Source organism: Scylla paramamosain, unplaced genomic scaffold (genome assembly GCF_035594125.1).
Source record: "Scylla paramamosain isolate STU-SP2022 unplaced genomic scaffold, ASM3559412v1 Contig48, whole genome shotgun sequence".
Lineage (NCBI taxonomy): Eukaryota > Metazoa > Arthropoda > Malacostraca > Decapoda > Portunidae > Scylla > Scylla paramamosain.
The window spans coordinates 620,303-633,815 of NW_026973713.1; the positions used below are offsets into that span (position 1 = coordinate 620,303).

Here is a 13,513-nt window from a genome sequence, read left to right on the forward strand (position 1 = left end):
TTACAGTTAGGGGTTGGCACCATGTACAAGTTTCTGTCCCTTGCATCTTCCTCAGTGCCTCCCATCCTTTGTAGCTCTGCCACGTTTCCATACCTCCATTTCACTGTCTTTCCCTCCATCTTCTTCCCTTGACTGTCTTTTTTCAAGCTCTTTCAATCAGGTCCTGGTCTTCTCTTCTTACTGTATGTTCATGCATGCTTCAAATTCACAGCATGATAGCCACAAACATGGTAACACTAGTGGTGACTGATGCTCTCACTCCCTGATTGGTGGACAGTAATTGCAAGATATTGTTAACTGCAAGACCACAGGTGAATGAAAACAATTCAGATGAAGAGAACAAAACCATTATATTACTTACAGAGAAACTAGGAATGGACTGGCTTCTTCCTTCTTGCACCTTTCCCAAGACATGAAGGAGACAGATCAGCAAGTTCCATGAGTGTCTGTGGCTTTGAATCATTTCATTCCTCCCTGATACCTGTCTGCAGTTTTGTGGTGTCCAGGCTGCCCTCCTCTGCCTGTGCCTCTCAGTGATCGGTTAAAGATCAGGGGAATGGGGTGGCCAGTGCTCTTATGAGTCCAGCAGGCAGTTGTGATTTTTTGGTGTGTGTGACAATGCACATTTCAAATGGCCCAAGGAACAAGTCATGCAAAAACTCTAAATGATTGTTTTGATTTTTTTTTTTAATTTCTAGTTGAAAACACTGAATTTCCTACACCATAATTAACTAAAGGAATCATTCCTTGTCCATGGCACACATGTTTGCCATGACTACAGGACACAGACACAGTGGTCCAAGACACTTGTTGCCAGCTTGTCATACCCATTGTAGTTATTTCTTGGCAGGTGTACCAAAGCTTTTGATGTGTACAGGTAGTGAGGGATTTTTTTGGGAGAATGGCATCTGTGAAAGTGAGGGAGGGATGTTGTGTAGGCAGCGGTGGGCCACTCTGGTAGACACGTGTGTGTGGGTGTTTTGTTCTCACAGTCCTCCTGCTGTTATTTGAGGATGGGCATCCTCTCAATGTTTCATAACATTTAGTATGCATCCTGATGCCTTGTGCCCTCACTCTGGCCTCTTCTTGTGTTAGTGTCCCCTCCCCAACACTTTGTCAGCCACTTCTGCACACATCTCCTAACACCTGTAATCCTTGCTGTTCCCTCCACTGCAGTCTGTCTTGTGTAAAGTCACAGTACTCCAGTGTGCCCTTCAGTTAATTCTTTTCTGCCATCCATTGCAAAGATAATGTAATCCATACCAGTGCACATCTGTTTAAATTATTGGAAAGAAATGAGATGATGCTTTTCAAAATGCTTTATCTTTAATTGAGAGATGAGTGTTGGTCAGTGGTTCTGGTGGATGACCTCAACTTTGAGTGAGTTGCTGGATGCATGACACTGCTCTCAACAGTCACCAGGCTGCCACTGAGCAAAGTTTTACAATTCTGTCATGAAGCACCAAACATTATTTTGGCACTTGCCATTTGTATTCCTGTATTGTTTTGATTGCAACTCCTACCCTTGTGATTTTGCCTGTGTTAAGTAGTTTTTTCTCTCTTCTTCTCTCCATTTGCATAAAGATCATATATGAATTCTAAAACATGAAAAATAACAATAATACTCATAATGCAGTGGGAAGTGGACTGGCGCTGGTCCCTGTGTTGCACCGTCACCCAGACCAGCTGTCACCTAGCAGTACAGGCAGTGCCACGTAGTGTGTCACTCAGCCTGTTATGTACTGCCCTTGGCACAGTGTGTGATATCAGACTGATGAGTATGGGTCTTGTCACCACTCAGTGCTGCTACTGTGTCACCCCTCTCTCTGTGGTCATGGGTTTGCTGTGGGTAGTTCACTAAGTAGTGGCAGGGATGTGGAAACACTTGGTGATTACAGCTTATCTCCTATGTTTACTAAATGTGCAATATGACACTCCCATACAATATCGCTATGGAACGTGTCACTTATGCTGCAGCCACTAAGAAACTGTTGCTCTGCACCACCCAAGCACACTGACTGTGGCAAGGTTAAAACTTGACAAAATGATAACTGTATTATTCCCAAACACTTATTGAAGCCACCACCGTCTGGCCTGTTTACTGACCTGTGTAGTCATTGTGTGGCCAGGACAGGCTGGCTGAAATGCTGCTGCAGTGTGATGGCATGCATCCCCCCACAGGAGCAGTGGAGCTCTCCCACCACCATATGCAAAAAAAGGATTAAAATACATAAATATTTTACACTCCATTGACTTGGCAGGAGGTACATTAGATTTAAGCATTCAATGCTGTTCAGGTTAGAATCCCCAGCAAAAGTTGCTTTATTTCTACCAAAAACTATTAGATAATGTAGAATACATGATTATTGTAAGTTGTATATTCAGAAACATTATAGTCAAGTAAGGGCTTCAGCAGAAATATGTAAGTTTAGCTACACTTTTCAAAACAAGACAGGCAATGCACAGACCAGCGAGTGACAGCGTCAATCAGTGGCCATGTTACCATGTTCTTGTTTCCTCAGCTGGCAAAACTATTATTACAGACTTAGTGAAGCAGTGTCACATGATAGTCCCCTGCCAGGTAACCTACATTATTGCTTCCCCACTACAGCAGGAGTGGAGCCTCTGGAGCAGCTGATGGCTGACCTGGAGCTGGAGAAGATTGTTCAGGATGCCAGCAAGACAGCTCTTTGACACTTCCAGTAGTGGTAGAAGCCTCCCCTCTCCACCCTCACTCCTCTGCCACTGCTGACCACAACACTGAGGCTGTATTCTTCAGGACCTGATTGTTGCTTGGACTTGAGGCTTCCCTGCTTGGTAACACTACTCTTAAACACTGTGGGCTTTCACTGCAACAATCTCCAAGGTTTACAGAAATGATTAGTCAGGTTCCCCCTGGATATTTTTCTTACTAGTGGAAAATCCTTTTTTAAAGTATCATTAGAATCATGAAAATCCAATAACTTCTACTTCATCCAGTTAAGTGTTATTAAGATACAACACCAAAGTGTTTGAGAATACAGAGCCACAGTTGGCTTATTGCTTTGATTTGTGGCTGAGTGTGTGAACTGGTGTCCTGAGTTCTGCATCAGGCTGTTGGTGCTTCACAGGGAGGTGGCAGCTACTGGGTGATGAAGGTTGAGGCTTCCAGCCGTGCATACACCCCTCATCTTCATGCAGGGAGGTGCACTATGGTGTTCTTGTCAAGCTTGCTTACACAAGTTGCTGTTGTTGTGTCCACACTTGCCTCATACAAGTAATAATTGATTCTCAGTGAGTGTTGTGTTGTGGTGGTGCAAGATGCTGCTGAGGCTGGAGTTTTGTCCCATTGTGTTGTTGGTTGGTTAACTTCCAAAGTAGAGCACTTTCTGACTCTCTTCCCTTTTGCAGAGACCTGCATTCTCGGAGTCTTCAGTGTTCACCACCAGCTTTGGCTTTCCTCTCCCTTCACTGACCATCCTGGCAAACTGGCCTTTAATTAACTTTGATATCCTCCATGACCAAGAGCAGTCGGTGCAACACCCTACTTGTATTCCTGACCATCTTGGAGATACGCCCAACATTCTTGACCTCTAATCCTTATGCTGTCACCTTATTTTCTCCATTGGGCTCCTCTGATCACAATCTCATATCTGTATCTTGTTCTGTCACTCCACTCCCTCCTCAGGATCCCCCTAAGTGAAAGTGGCTCTGGCATTTTGCCTCTGCTAATCAGAGGGAGCTGAGGAGCTATTACCATCCCTGTGTGCTGAGCACATAACAGAGGTGATAGTGTCTGGCATGGAGGCGAACATTCCTCACTCTTTTTCTTGACCTAAACCTTCCAAACCTTGGTTTAACACAGCTTGTTCTTGTGCTATACATGATAGAGAGGTGGCTCACAAAAGGTACTTGAGCCTTCCATCACCAGAATCTCATGCACTTTATATTTCTGCCCTGAACCATACCAACTCTGTTCTTCAAAAATAAAAATCTTTAAAGATCTAACTCCCTTCATGACTTCTTGCATCTAGCCAAAAAACTTCTCTAATAACTTTGTTTCTTCATCTTTCCCTCCTTCATTTCAACCTGATGGCATCACTGCCATCTCATCTATTTCTAAAGCTGACCATTTGCTCAAATCTTTGCTAAAAACTCTACCTTGGATGATTCAGGCCTTGTTCCTCCCTCTCTTCAACCTTCTGATTACTTCATGCTACTTATTAAAATCCTTCGCAGTGATATTTTCCATGCCCTCACTGGCCTAAACCCTCGGTAGGCTTATGGACCTGATGGGGTCCTTACTTTTGTTCTTCAAAACTGTACCTCCATGTTTGCACCTTGCCTAGTCAAAGTCTTTCAGCTCTGTCTGTCAACATCTACCTTTTCTTCTTGCTGGAAGTTTACCTACATTCAGCCTGTTCCCTAAAAAGAGTGACCATTCTAATCCTGCAAATTACCATTCTATTGCTCTAATTTCCTGCCTATCTAAAGTTTTTTAATCTATCCTCAACAGGAAGATTCTTAAACATCTATCACTTCACAACCTTCTATCTGATCACCAGTATGGGTTCCATCAAGGCTGCTCTGCTGGTGATCTTCTCCCTTTCCTTACTGAATCTTGGTCATACTCTTTAAAGAATTTTGGTGAAACTTTTGCTGTTGCCTTAGACATATCAAAAGCTTTTGATCAAGTCTGGCACAAAGCTTTGATTTCCAAACTACCTTCCTACAGCTTCTATCCTCTGTAACTTCATCCCAAGTTTCTTTTCTGACTGTTCTATTGCTCCTGTGGTAGAGGGTCACTGTTGTTCTAAATCTATTAACAGAGGTGTTCCTCAGGGTTCTGTCCTGTCACCCACTCTTTTCCTATTATCCATCAATGATCTAAATCAAACTTCTTGTCCTCTCCACTCCTAAGCTGATGATACCACCCTGCACTTTTGGACATCTTTTCATAGACATCCAACCCTTCAGGAAGTAAACACTTCACACTGGGAAGCTAGAGACTATCTGACTTCTGATTTTTCAAAAATTTTTCTGATTGGGGCAGAGCAAACTTGGTATTGTTCAATGCCTCAGAAACTTAATTCCTCCAACTGTCAACTCAACACAACCTTCCAGACAACTATCTCCTCTTCTTCAGTGACACTCAACTGTCCCCCCCTTCTACACTGAACATCCTCGGTCTGTCCTTTACTTATAATCTAAACTGGAAACTTCACATCTCATCTCTAGCTAGGACAGCTTCTATGAATCTAGCCATTCTGAGACATCTCTGCCAGTTTTTCTCACCCCCAGCTGCTAACTCTGTACTGGGCCTTTATCCGTCTATGTATGTAGTATGCTTCACATTACTGGGGGGGGGGGTTCCACTCATACCACTATTTTAGACAGGGTGGAATCAAAAGTTTTTTGTGTTATCAATTTTTCTCTTACTGACTGTCTTCAGCCTCTTTTTCATCACCACAATGTTGCATCTCTTGCTATCTTTTACTGCTGTTTTCATGCTAACTGCTCTTCTAATCTTGCAAACTGCATGCCTGCCCTCCTCTTGCCCCTCCTCCTGCAACCTTGCAGCACAAGACTTTCTTCTTTCTTTCATCCCTATTCTGTCCATCTCTCTAATGCAAGAGTTAACCAGTATTCTCAATCATTCATTCGCTTTTCTGGTAAACTCTAGAACTTACTGCTTGCTTCTGTATTTCCTCCTTTCTGTGACTTCAACTCTCTCAAGCAGGAGGTTTTAAGACACCTATCCTTCAAATTTCAATGATTCTCTTGACATCTCTTTCAGGACTGACCCCTCAGTGGGATCTTTTTTCCTCTTGTTTCCCTTGGCCAGTGAGCCTTAAAAAAAAAAGTCATGTGTACAGTCCTTGCCTTACACCTCTTCTTGTATTCTATTCTAGGAGTTATGAAGCAGTCCTAGCAAGTCTTAGTTATGAAATAAGTCATAGCTAGGACAGAATGGAGCATTCTTGTCTTAAATCCACATGGGATGGTAAGACTGAGTCCACCCTGTCTTAGCAGCTTAAGACAGATGCTCCTGCTACCAAGATGGCCACCCACAACCACCCCAGCTTAGGAATTATTTACCCAGATAGGATATATTGTATGAATTTATGACACAGAACTCATCAAAAGATACCATGTAGATCATGCAGGTATTCTCTCTGTCTCCGATCTAGTAAGAGAATCCTTGTAGAGTGACACAGAAAGGAACAACCCACTTACCTCTGAAATGAAGGTGACCATATAACACTTAGATATCTTTCTGCTGGGAAGATACAGGTGTGCAGCAGTGATGGCCTTGGGGATTGTTGAGAGAGCCAGCTTTGCCACCAAACCACTTGAAAACTGTTTACATTGAGGCACTGCTACGGGATCATGTTTGCCACATTTCACACGTCTCAAAGACTGAATTACATTGAGGCACTCCTACGGGATCATGTTTGCCACATTTCACACATCTCAAAGACTGAATTACATTGAGGCACTCCTACGGGATCATGTTTACCACATTTCACACGTCTCAAAGACTGAATTACTATTTTACCCACTATTCAGTGTCTCTTCCTCCAATACATAAAAACACAGGAAATATTTATAGAAGCTGTTAATTAGCAGCACTAAATGGCAGGTTTTGCTTCATCTTTTAGTATTTGAAATGAAGTAGCACTACACATAGCAGACGGTGATGATTGACGGTGTGTCAAGTTACATGTCTTGCTATCCTGCTGTGTCCTTTTTCCTCATTTGCTCCTTGGACCTTTCCACTATACCCAAGGTGGTGTCAAGACACACTTTTGGAATCAGTATTTTAAATACCTGAGAGATGTATTCCTAAAAAAAATAAGCCAAAGTAGCCTTCTGCTGCAGTTTTGCTGGGCAGCTGAAGTAACAGCATACAAATGAGGGTTAAACAAATTGTCCAATAATAATGTACTGCACAAATAGCTCATATGCTAAATGTACATACAATGTTCATAGGTATGTACAGGAGAACAAAACTGAATACATGTTAACATGAATGAGTGGCAACAGTTATTCACCAATGGGTGATGTCATCTGTAAGATGCATGAGTTCAGAAACTAATGCCCACTGCTAAAACTTCACATGCTGCACCCACAGCAACAATGAATCCAGAGGCCCCAGCAACACCAGCAGATGAGGGCTGGATGACTGTAACACCACTGCTGGTGGGTGGATGGCTGTGGTCCTCACAGAGGGCCAGACTCTCCTGGAAAGAGGGAAAAAAAGAAATACAGGGAGGGCTTTTTTTTTTTTTATGTAGGAGGGACACCATGGAAAAAAAAATGATAAAAAACAACAAAAAAAAAACAAACAGAGATGCCAAAAAAACAAAAACAAACAAACTGAGATGCCAATCCCTGAACAAGGTCCGAAGTAGTAGTCAAAAAATTGAAGCACAAACATGTTAAAACCTCCCTCTTGAAGGAATTCAAGTCACAGGAAGGTGGAAATACAGAAGCAGGCAGGGAGTTCCAGATTTTACCAAAGAAAGTGATGAATGATTGAGAATACTGGTTAACTCCTGCATTAGAGAGATGGACAGAATAGGAGAGAGAGAAAGAAGAAAGTTTTGTGCAGTGAGGCTGTGGGAGGGGAAGGCATGCAGTTGGCAAGATCAGAAAAGCAGTTAGCATGAAAATAGTGGTAGAAGACAGCTAGAGATGTAACACTGTGGCAATGAGAAAAGAGGCTGAAGACAGTCAGTTAGAGGAGAGGAGTTGATGAGATGAAAAGCTTTTGATTCCACCCTGTCTAGAAGAGCAGTATGAGTGGAACCACCCTAGTCATGTGAAGCATACTCCATACATGGATGGATAAGGCCCCAGTACAGAGTTAGCAGCTGGAAGGGTGAGAAAACTAGTGATGTCTCAGAACACCTAACTTCATAGCTGTTTTAGCTAGAGATGAGATGTGAAGTTTTCAGTTTAGATTGTAACTAAAAGACAGGATGTTCAGTGTAGAAGAGAGGGACAGTTGAGTGTCACTGAAGAAGAGGGGATAGTTGTCTGGAAGGTTGTTTTAAATTGATAGATGGAGGAATTAAGTTTTTGAGGTACTGAACAATACCAAGTTTGTTCTGCCCCAATCAGAAATTTTGGAGATATTAGAAGTCAGGCGCTCTGTGGCTTCCCTGTGTGAACTGAAGGGTTGGATGTCTAGAGACATGGAAAAGTGCAGGGTGGTATCATCAGCTTAGGAGTGGATAGGACAAGAAGTTTGGTTTAGAAGATTATAGATGAATAATAGGAAGAGAGTGGGTGACAGGACAGAACCATGAGGAACACCATTACTAATAGATTTAGAAGAACAGTGACCATCTACCACAGCAGCAATAGAATGGTCAGAAAGGAAACTTGAGATGAAGTTACAGAGAGAAGAATAGAAGCCATAGGAGGGTAGTTTGGAAATCAAAGCTTTGTGCCAAACTCTATCAAAAGCTTTCGATATGTCCAAGGCAACAACAAAAGTTTCACCAAAATCTCTAAAAGAGGATGACCAAGACTCAGTAAGGAAAGCCAAAGTATCACCAGTATAGCAGCCTTGACAGAACCAATACTGGTGATCAGATAGAAGGTTGTGAAGTGATAAATGTTTAAGAATCTTCCTGTTGAGGATAGATTCAAAAACTTTAGATAGGCAGGAAATTAAAGCAATAGGACAGTAGTTTGAGGGATTAGAATGGTCACCCTTTTTAGGAACTTTTTAGGAATGTAGGCAAACTTCCAACAAGAAGGAAGGTAGATGTTGACAGACAGAGTTGAAAGAGTTTGACTAAACAAGAGCAAGCACAGAGGTGCATTTTCAGAGAACAATAGGAGGGACTCGTATAAGGTCCATAAGCCTTCTGAGGGTTATGCCAGTGAAGGCATGAAGTAGTCAGAGGGTGGAAGAGAGGAAGGAACAAGGCCTACAGTAGTGCTTTTAACAAAGGTGAAGAGTTCAGCTTTAGAGATGGATGTGATAGTAGTGCCATCTGGCTGAAATAAAGGAGGTAAAAAAGAAGAAAAGTTATTAGAGATATCTTTGACTAGATGCGAGAAGTCACGAGGGGAGTTAGATCTTGAAAGACTGACACTTTCTATCAATGAAGAAGTTTTTGGCTAGTCAGAGAATACACTTGGCATGGTTTTTAGCAGAAATATAAAGCACACAAAATTTTGGTGATGGAAGGCTCGAGTAATTTTTGTGGGCCACCTCTCTATCATGTATTGCACAAGAACAAGCTGTGTTAAACCAAGGTTTGGAAGGTTTAGGTCAAGAAAAACAGTGAGGAACGTACGCCTCCATACCAGACACTATCACCTCTGTTATGCAATCAGCACACAGACACAGGTCTCTGACAAGGAAGCAGTGGTCATTCCAAGGAAAATCAACAAAATACCTCCTTAGGTCCCCCCAACTAGCCGAGACAAAATGCCAGAGGCACCTACACTTATGGGTATCCTGAGGAGAGACTGGAGCAATAGAACAAGATACAGATATGAGATTGTGATTGGAGGACTCCAACGGAGAAGAGAGGGTGACAGCATAAGCAGAAAGATTAGAGGTTAGGAAAAGGTCAAGAATGTTAGGCATATCTCCAAGATGGTAAGGAACACAAGTAGGGTGTTGTACCAATTGCTCTAGGTTGTGGAGGATAGCAAAGTTGAAGGCTAGTTCACCAGGATGGTCAGTGAAGGGAGAGGAAAGTCAAAGCTGGTGGTGAACATTGAAGTCTCCAAGAATGGAGATCTCTGCAAAAGGGAAGAGAGACAGAATGTGCTCCACTTTGGAAGCTAAGTAGTCAAAAAATTTCTTATAGTCAGAGGAATTAGGTGAGAGGTATACAGTACAGATAAATTTAGAGAGTGACTCTGTAGCCAGATGGTGGAAAACTCAGAAGATTCAAGAGCATGGGCATGAGAGCAGGATAAGTCGTTGCGCACATAGACACAACATTCAGCTTTGGACTGAATATGGAGATGGAAAGTAGGAACAGAAATTGGGTTACTGTCAGTTGCCTCAGTGAGGAAAAGATGATGAGGTTTAGTAGAGGAGAGGTGGTATTCTACTGATTGAAAATTAGATCTAGGACCACAAATGTTACAGAAGTTAATGAAGAAAAAAAAAAAATAAATAAATAAAAATAATATATATATATATATATATATATATATATATATATATATATATATATATATATATATATATATATATATATATATATATATATATATATATATATATATATATATATATATATATATATATATAAGCAGTCAATTTCTTCATGTTTATGTCTGTTACATAGTTATGCTGGGTTAATATTTGTGTGTGCAGATATCTAAACTCAGGAATCTGAGTGGTTGTTCTGTTGCCCTGCTGGCCCCATGAAAGCTGATGCTTTACCATATTTGGTTGTGATATTTACACTACTGTACTTTAAGTTAAAAATGGTAATAATTTCCAAAATGTAATTTTTTTTTTTGTTCTTTTCTTACATAATGTGTCTCCCTCCCTGTCAGGGACTGGCAGTTCTGCAAATGCTGTTAGTGACAGCATCCGTAGGACAACAGTGTAGGTGGTGTCCTCTGGAGGTCCTTCACCTGCATGGAGCTAAGTCCACCTGTTGCAATACTTGAATGCGTAAGTACTCATCTTGAAGATTTTAATCACTGCAGTGGTCACCATCTCAGACCTGACTGCCACAGGTACTTACTGTACACACTGCTATCTATAATCCAGTGCTTAGCAGGTTCTTGGTTATGGTTATCAACTATCTGGGTAAATTTTACACAGCATCAACCTTAAATTACAACATGTACACAACAGCAAACTTTGGAGGGGTTTTAAGCATTGCTACCATCAGTCCAACCTACCTGACCAACCTAACAACCTACCCTAACCTAATTCTCCCTCAACAATGTAGAACATTTATTTAACCTCAACAGTGTAGAACATATTTAAAATAATATTTTTTTCTAGAAGTTTGGGTCCCAAAGGGTGAGCAGAAAGAAACAATTTTTATCTCCCATTATGCAACAAAGTCATTTAGGGAATTTGGTCATATTACTTAAAGCAGTGTCCAAAACATTAGTTAACTAAATTCCATATGCAGTTTACAGTTTGGTCAAGATAAAATAATAAGCAAATATGCTGCTAATGGGCAAATTTTTACTCTCTCCAGTTTTCTAATGTGGATGAAACTATTTATTTCTCGTATTTTTTTGCCTGTTTTGAATCAATATGGTTCTTGTTTTTATGGAAATCATGAGCCACTACTTTTTACTCCCTGACCCACCATCCCCTCAGAAACTAATTATTTGCAGTAAACAAAAGCAGTTAATACAAAACAGACTGATATGTACAAGAAAAAGGTAGATTGGCCCTCACAAATAAGCAGCCACTCACTGTGGCCACCAGCCAGCTGTCATACACCACCACCTAATCCAACCAAGTTAACCAAACTAACCTATGTAATCTAACAGAACGAAATAACATAACCTAACCAAACAAACCTAAACTAACTTGCCTCCCAAAAATAGATGTTTAAAAATTGCCATCAGCATTATAAATAATTTGCAGTGGGTAAATATGGGTTTAAATTACTCAATGACAATCTCTATCTGATGAGAAAAGTAAGAAAAGCCATGTTGAGACTGGTGAAAGAGTGAAAGAATTCCCTACTGTGTGGCCTGGAACCATAAGCCATAACTTCACTCACTGGCAGGAGCACTCACACCTGTTTGGTTATATCACAGCAATTCCATCCCTATAGCTCTCTAGGCCCCTGATGTGTCAACCACACCATGCTAGGTTCGCAACTATGCTAACAAGAGTGTGATAGGCAAAGCTGATGAACTCACTAGTGCCTGTAGCATGATGATGTTCTGCAGCAGCCTTGCTCTTCACGTGGCTCCGTAGGTCCTTAAACTTCCTCAGAGCTACCCACTCGGCTGACTGCGTTCACACGAGCAGCCACCTCCTCCCAAGTCTTGTTCTTTTTTGTGGTGATTCTATTGTCCAGCCTTTCCAGAATCACTGCAGCCTGATTTTACACCTCCTCCACCAAGGCTAAGGTCTCGGTGTCAGTGAACCAAGGTCTTATTTTCTTAGGAGGTTTGCTGGCCATGACTGGAATACTATGATTGGTGGCTGTGGGCACATAACAGTTTGTAAACAATGTCTCATGGCATTCTTGGTGATAACACAAAGCCTTCCTGTGATTGGCTGCCTTGTGTGTTACATTGAATCAGTGACATATCGCCTCCAGCAGCCAATGAGCACTCTTAGATGCATCCTGATGCTTCCTCCTCTGGGCAGCAATGACTGCTGCCACTGCTGCTGCTTGATCAAGGAGTGAGGATCCACACTTCCAGATTCTAACAATGCAACACCAGACATCCCTGTAAAGGATTGACATTGATGATTGACAAATTTAAAACCCTTTGAGGGAATGAAATGCAATAAAACTCAAGTGAAGACATGATCATCTTTATATTTGACCTTATAACTCTCCTTAACAAATGTTCCTTTGTCAAAACCTTAAATTACTGAAAGACATGTGATGGGAATATAGAAAAATGGGTATGTAAAATCTTTAGGAAGTAAAAAAAACTTCATATGAAAGAACAAGATCTTCCAAATGAATTTATCTGAGTATGTTATGTTAACTTATGAAGTAATAATAATAATAATAATAATAATAATAATAACTATTCTCATTAAAAAAGTTATTGAAAACCCCAGTACCTAAATCCCAATACCTAACATTATAGCACTTAAAGGATACATCAATACTTATACTACGATTGCAATGATGCTAATAACATACTGTACACCATGTTACAAGTGCAGATTGCTCCTTAAGAAATTAGAAAAACTATTGGGCTGTTTTGCACACTATTTACCTAAACATGTGTAGCACCATCCTCAAAAACAAAGATAATTTCTTCATCACACCTGAACTTGTACTTTGCATGAACAAAACATATTTGAATTGTGTTGATCTATTTATGTAATAATTTGCTATATACATATTATGTAACCTAACAATTTCCACATCCGTACATTCTAAAAGAACATGAAATTCTTCTCCTACTACCTCAGCATTACACTTGTTATATACCCTATCTTCTCTACTGATACCTTGATACCTACCAACATTTACAGGAAGTCCATTATTACAAGTTTTAAATTTAGTCACTAATAATCTGTCACCTTTGTTAACTTTTCTAAATATTGTTCTCTGCCAAAATCTGTCTTAAACACCCTATAATTACTACTTAATGATTTTGTTTCAAAATTATGATGCCAAGTTACAAGCCACTGATCTTTCAATCTCTGTTCCACAGCTTTCTTCACCCATCTTGAATTAGGAACATCTTGCAACAACCACATACCAAACATTCCACAGTCATTACAAATATTCTTTATACAAGCTAACCATGGAGAAGTATAAAGCCCTAACCTATCCAGCTGCAATAGACATTGGTACATTACATAACACAATTTAGT

The 13,513-nt window shown here is 40.7% G+C and overlaps 1 protein-coding gene and 1 long non-coding RNA gene across 9 annotated transcripts in view; one reads left to right on the plus strand and one right to left on the minus strand.

Moving 5' to 3' along the window:
• Positions 1-12,482, plus strand: part of LOC135098154 (uncharacterized) — a 36,664-nt gene extending 24,182 nt beyond the window's left edge. For 5 of the 8 annotated variants that reach the window (XM_064000385.1, XM_064000379.1, XM_064000384.1 and 2 more), the window contains 2 exons: positions 2,612-2,817; positions 10,522-12,482. The gene's annotated coding sequence lies outside the window, so the exon portion shown is untranslated. The remainder of the gene's footprint in view (positions 1-2,611; positions 2,818-10,521) is intronic. The other 3 variants (XM_064000381.1, XM_064000382.1, XM_064000383.1) reach the window with 3 other exon arrangements.
• On the minus strand, positions 332-11,989 carry LOC135098155 (uncharacterized). Its single transcript, XR_010266618.1, has 3 exons — positions 11,863-11,989; positions 2,107-7,223; positions 332-1,843 (listed from the first exon to the last, which is right to left on the minus strand). It is a non-coding gene; the product is annotated as an uncharacterized LOC135098155 (long non-coding RNA).
• Positions 12,483-13,513: the final 1,031 nt, after the last annotated feature.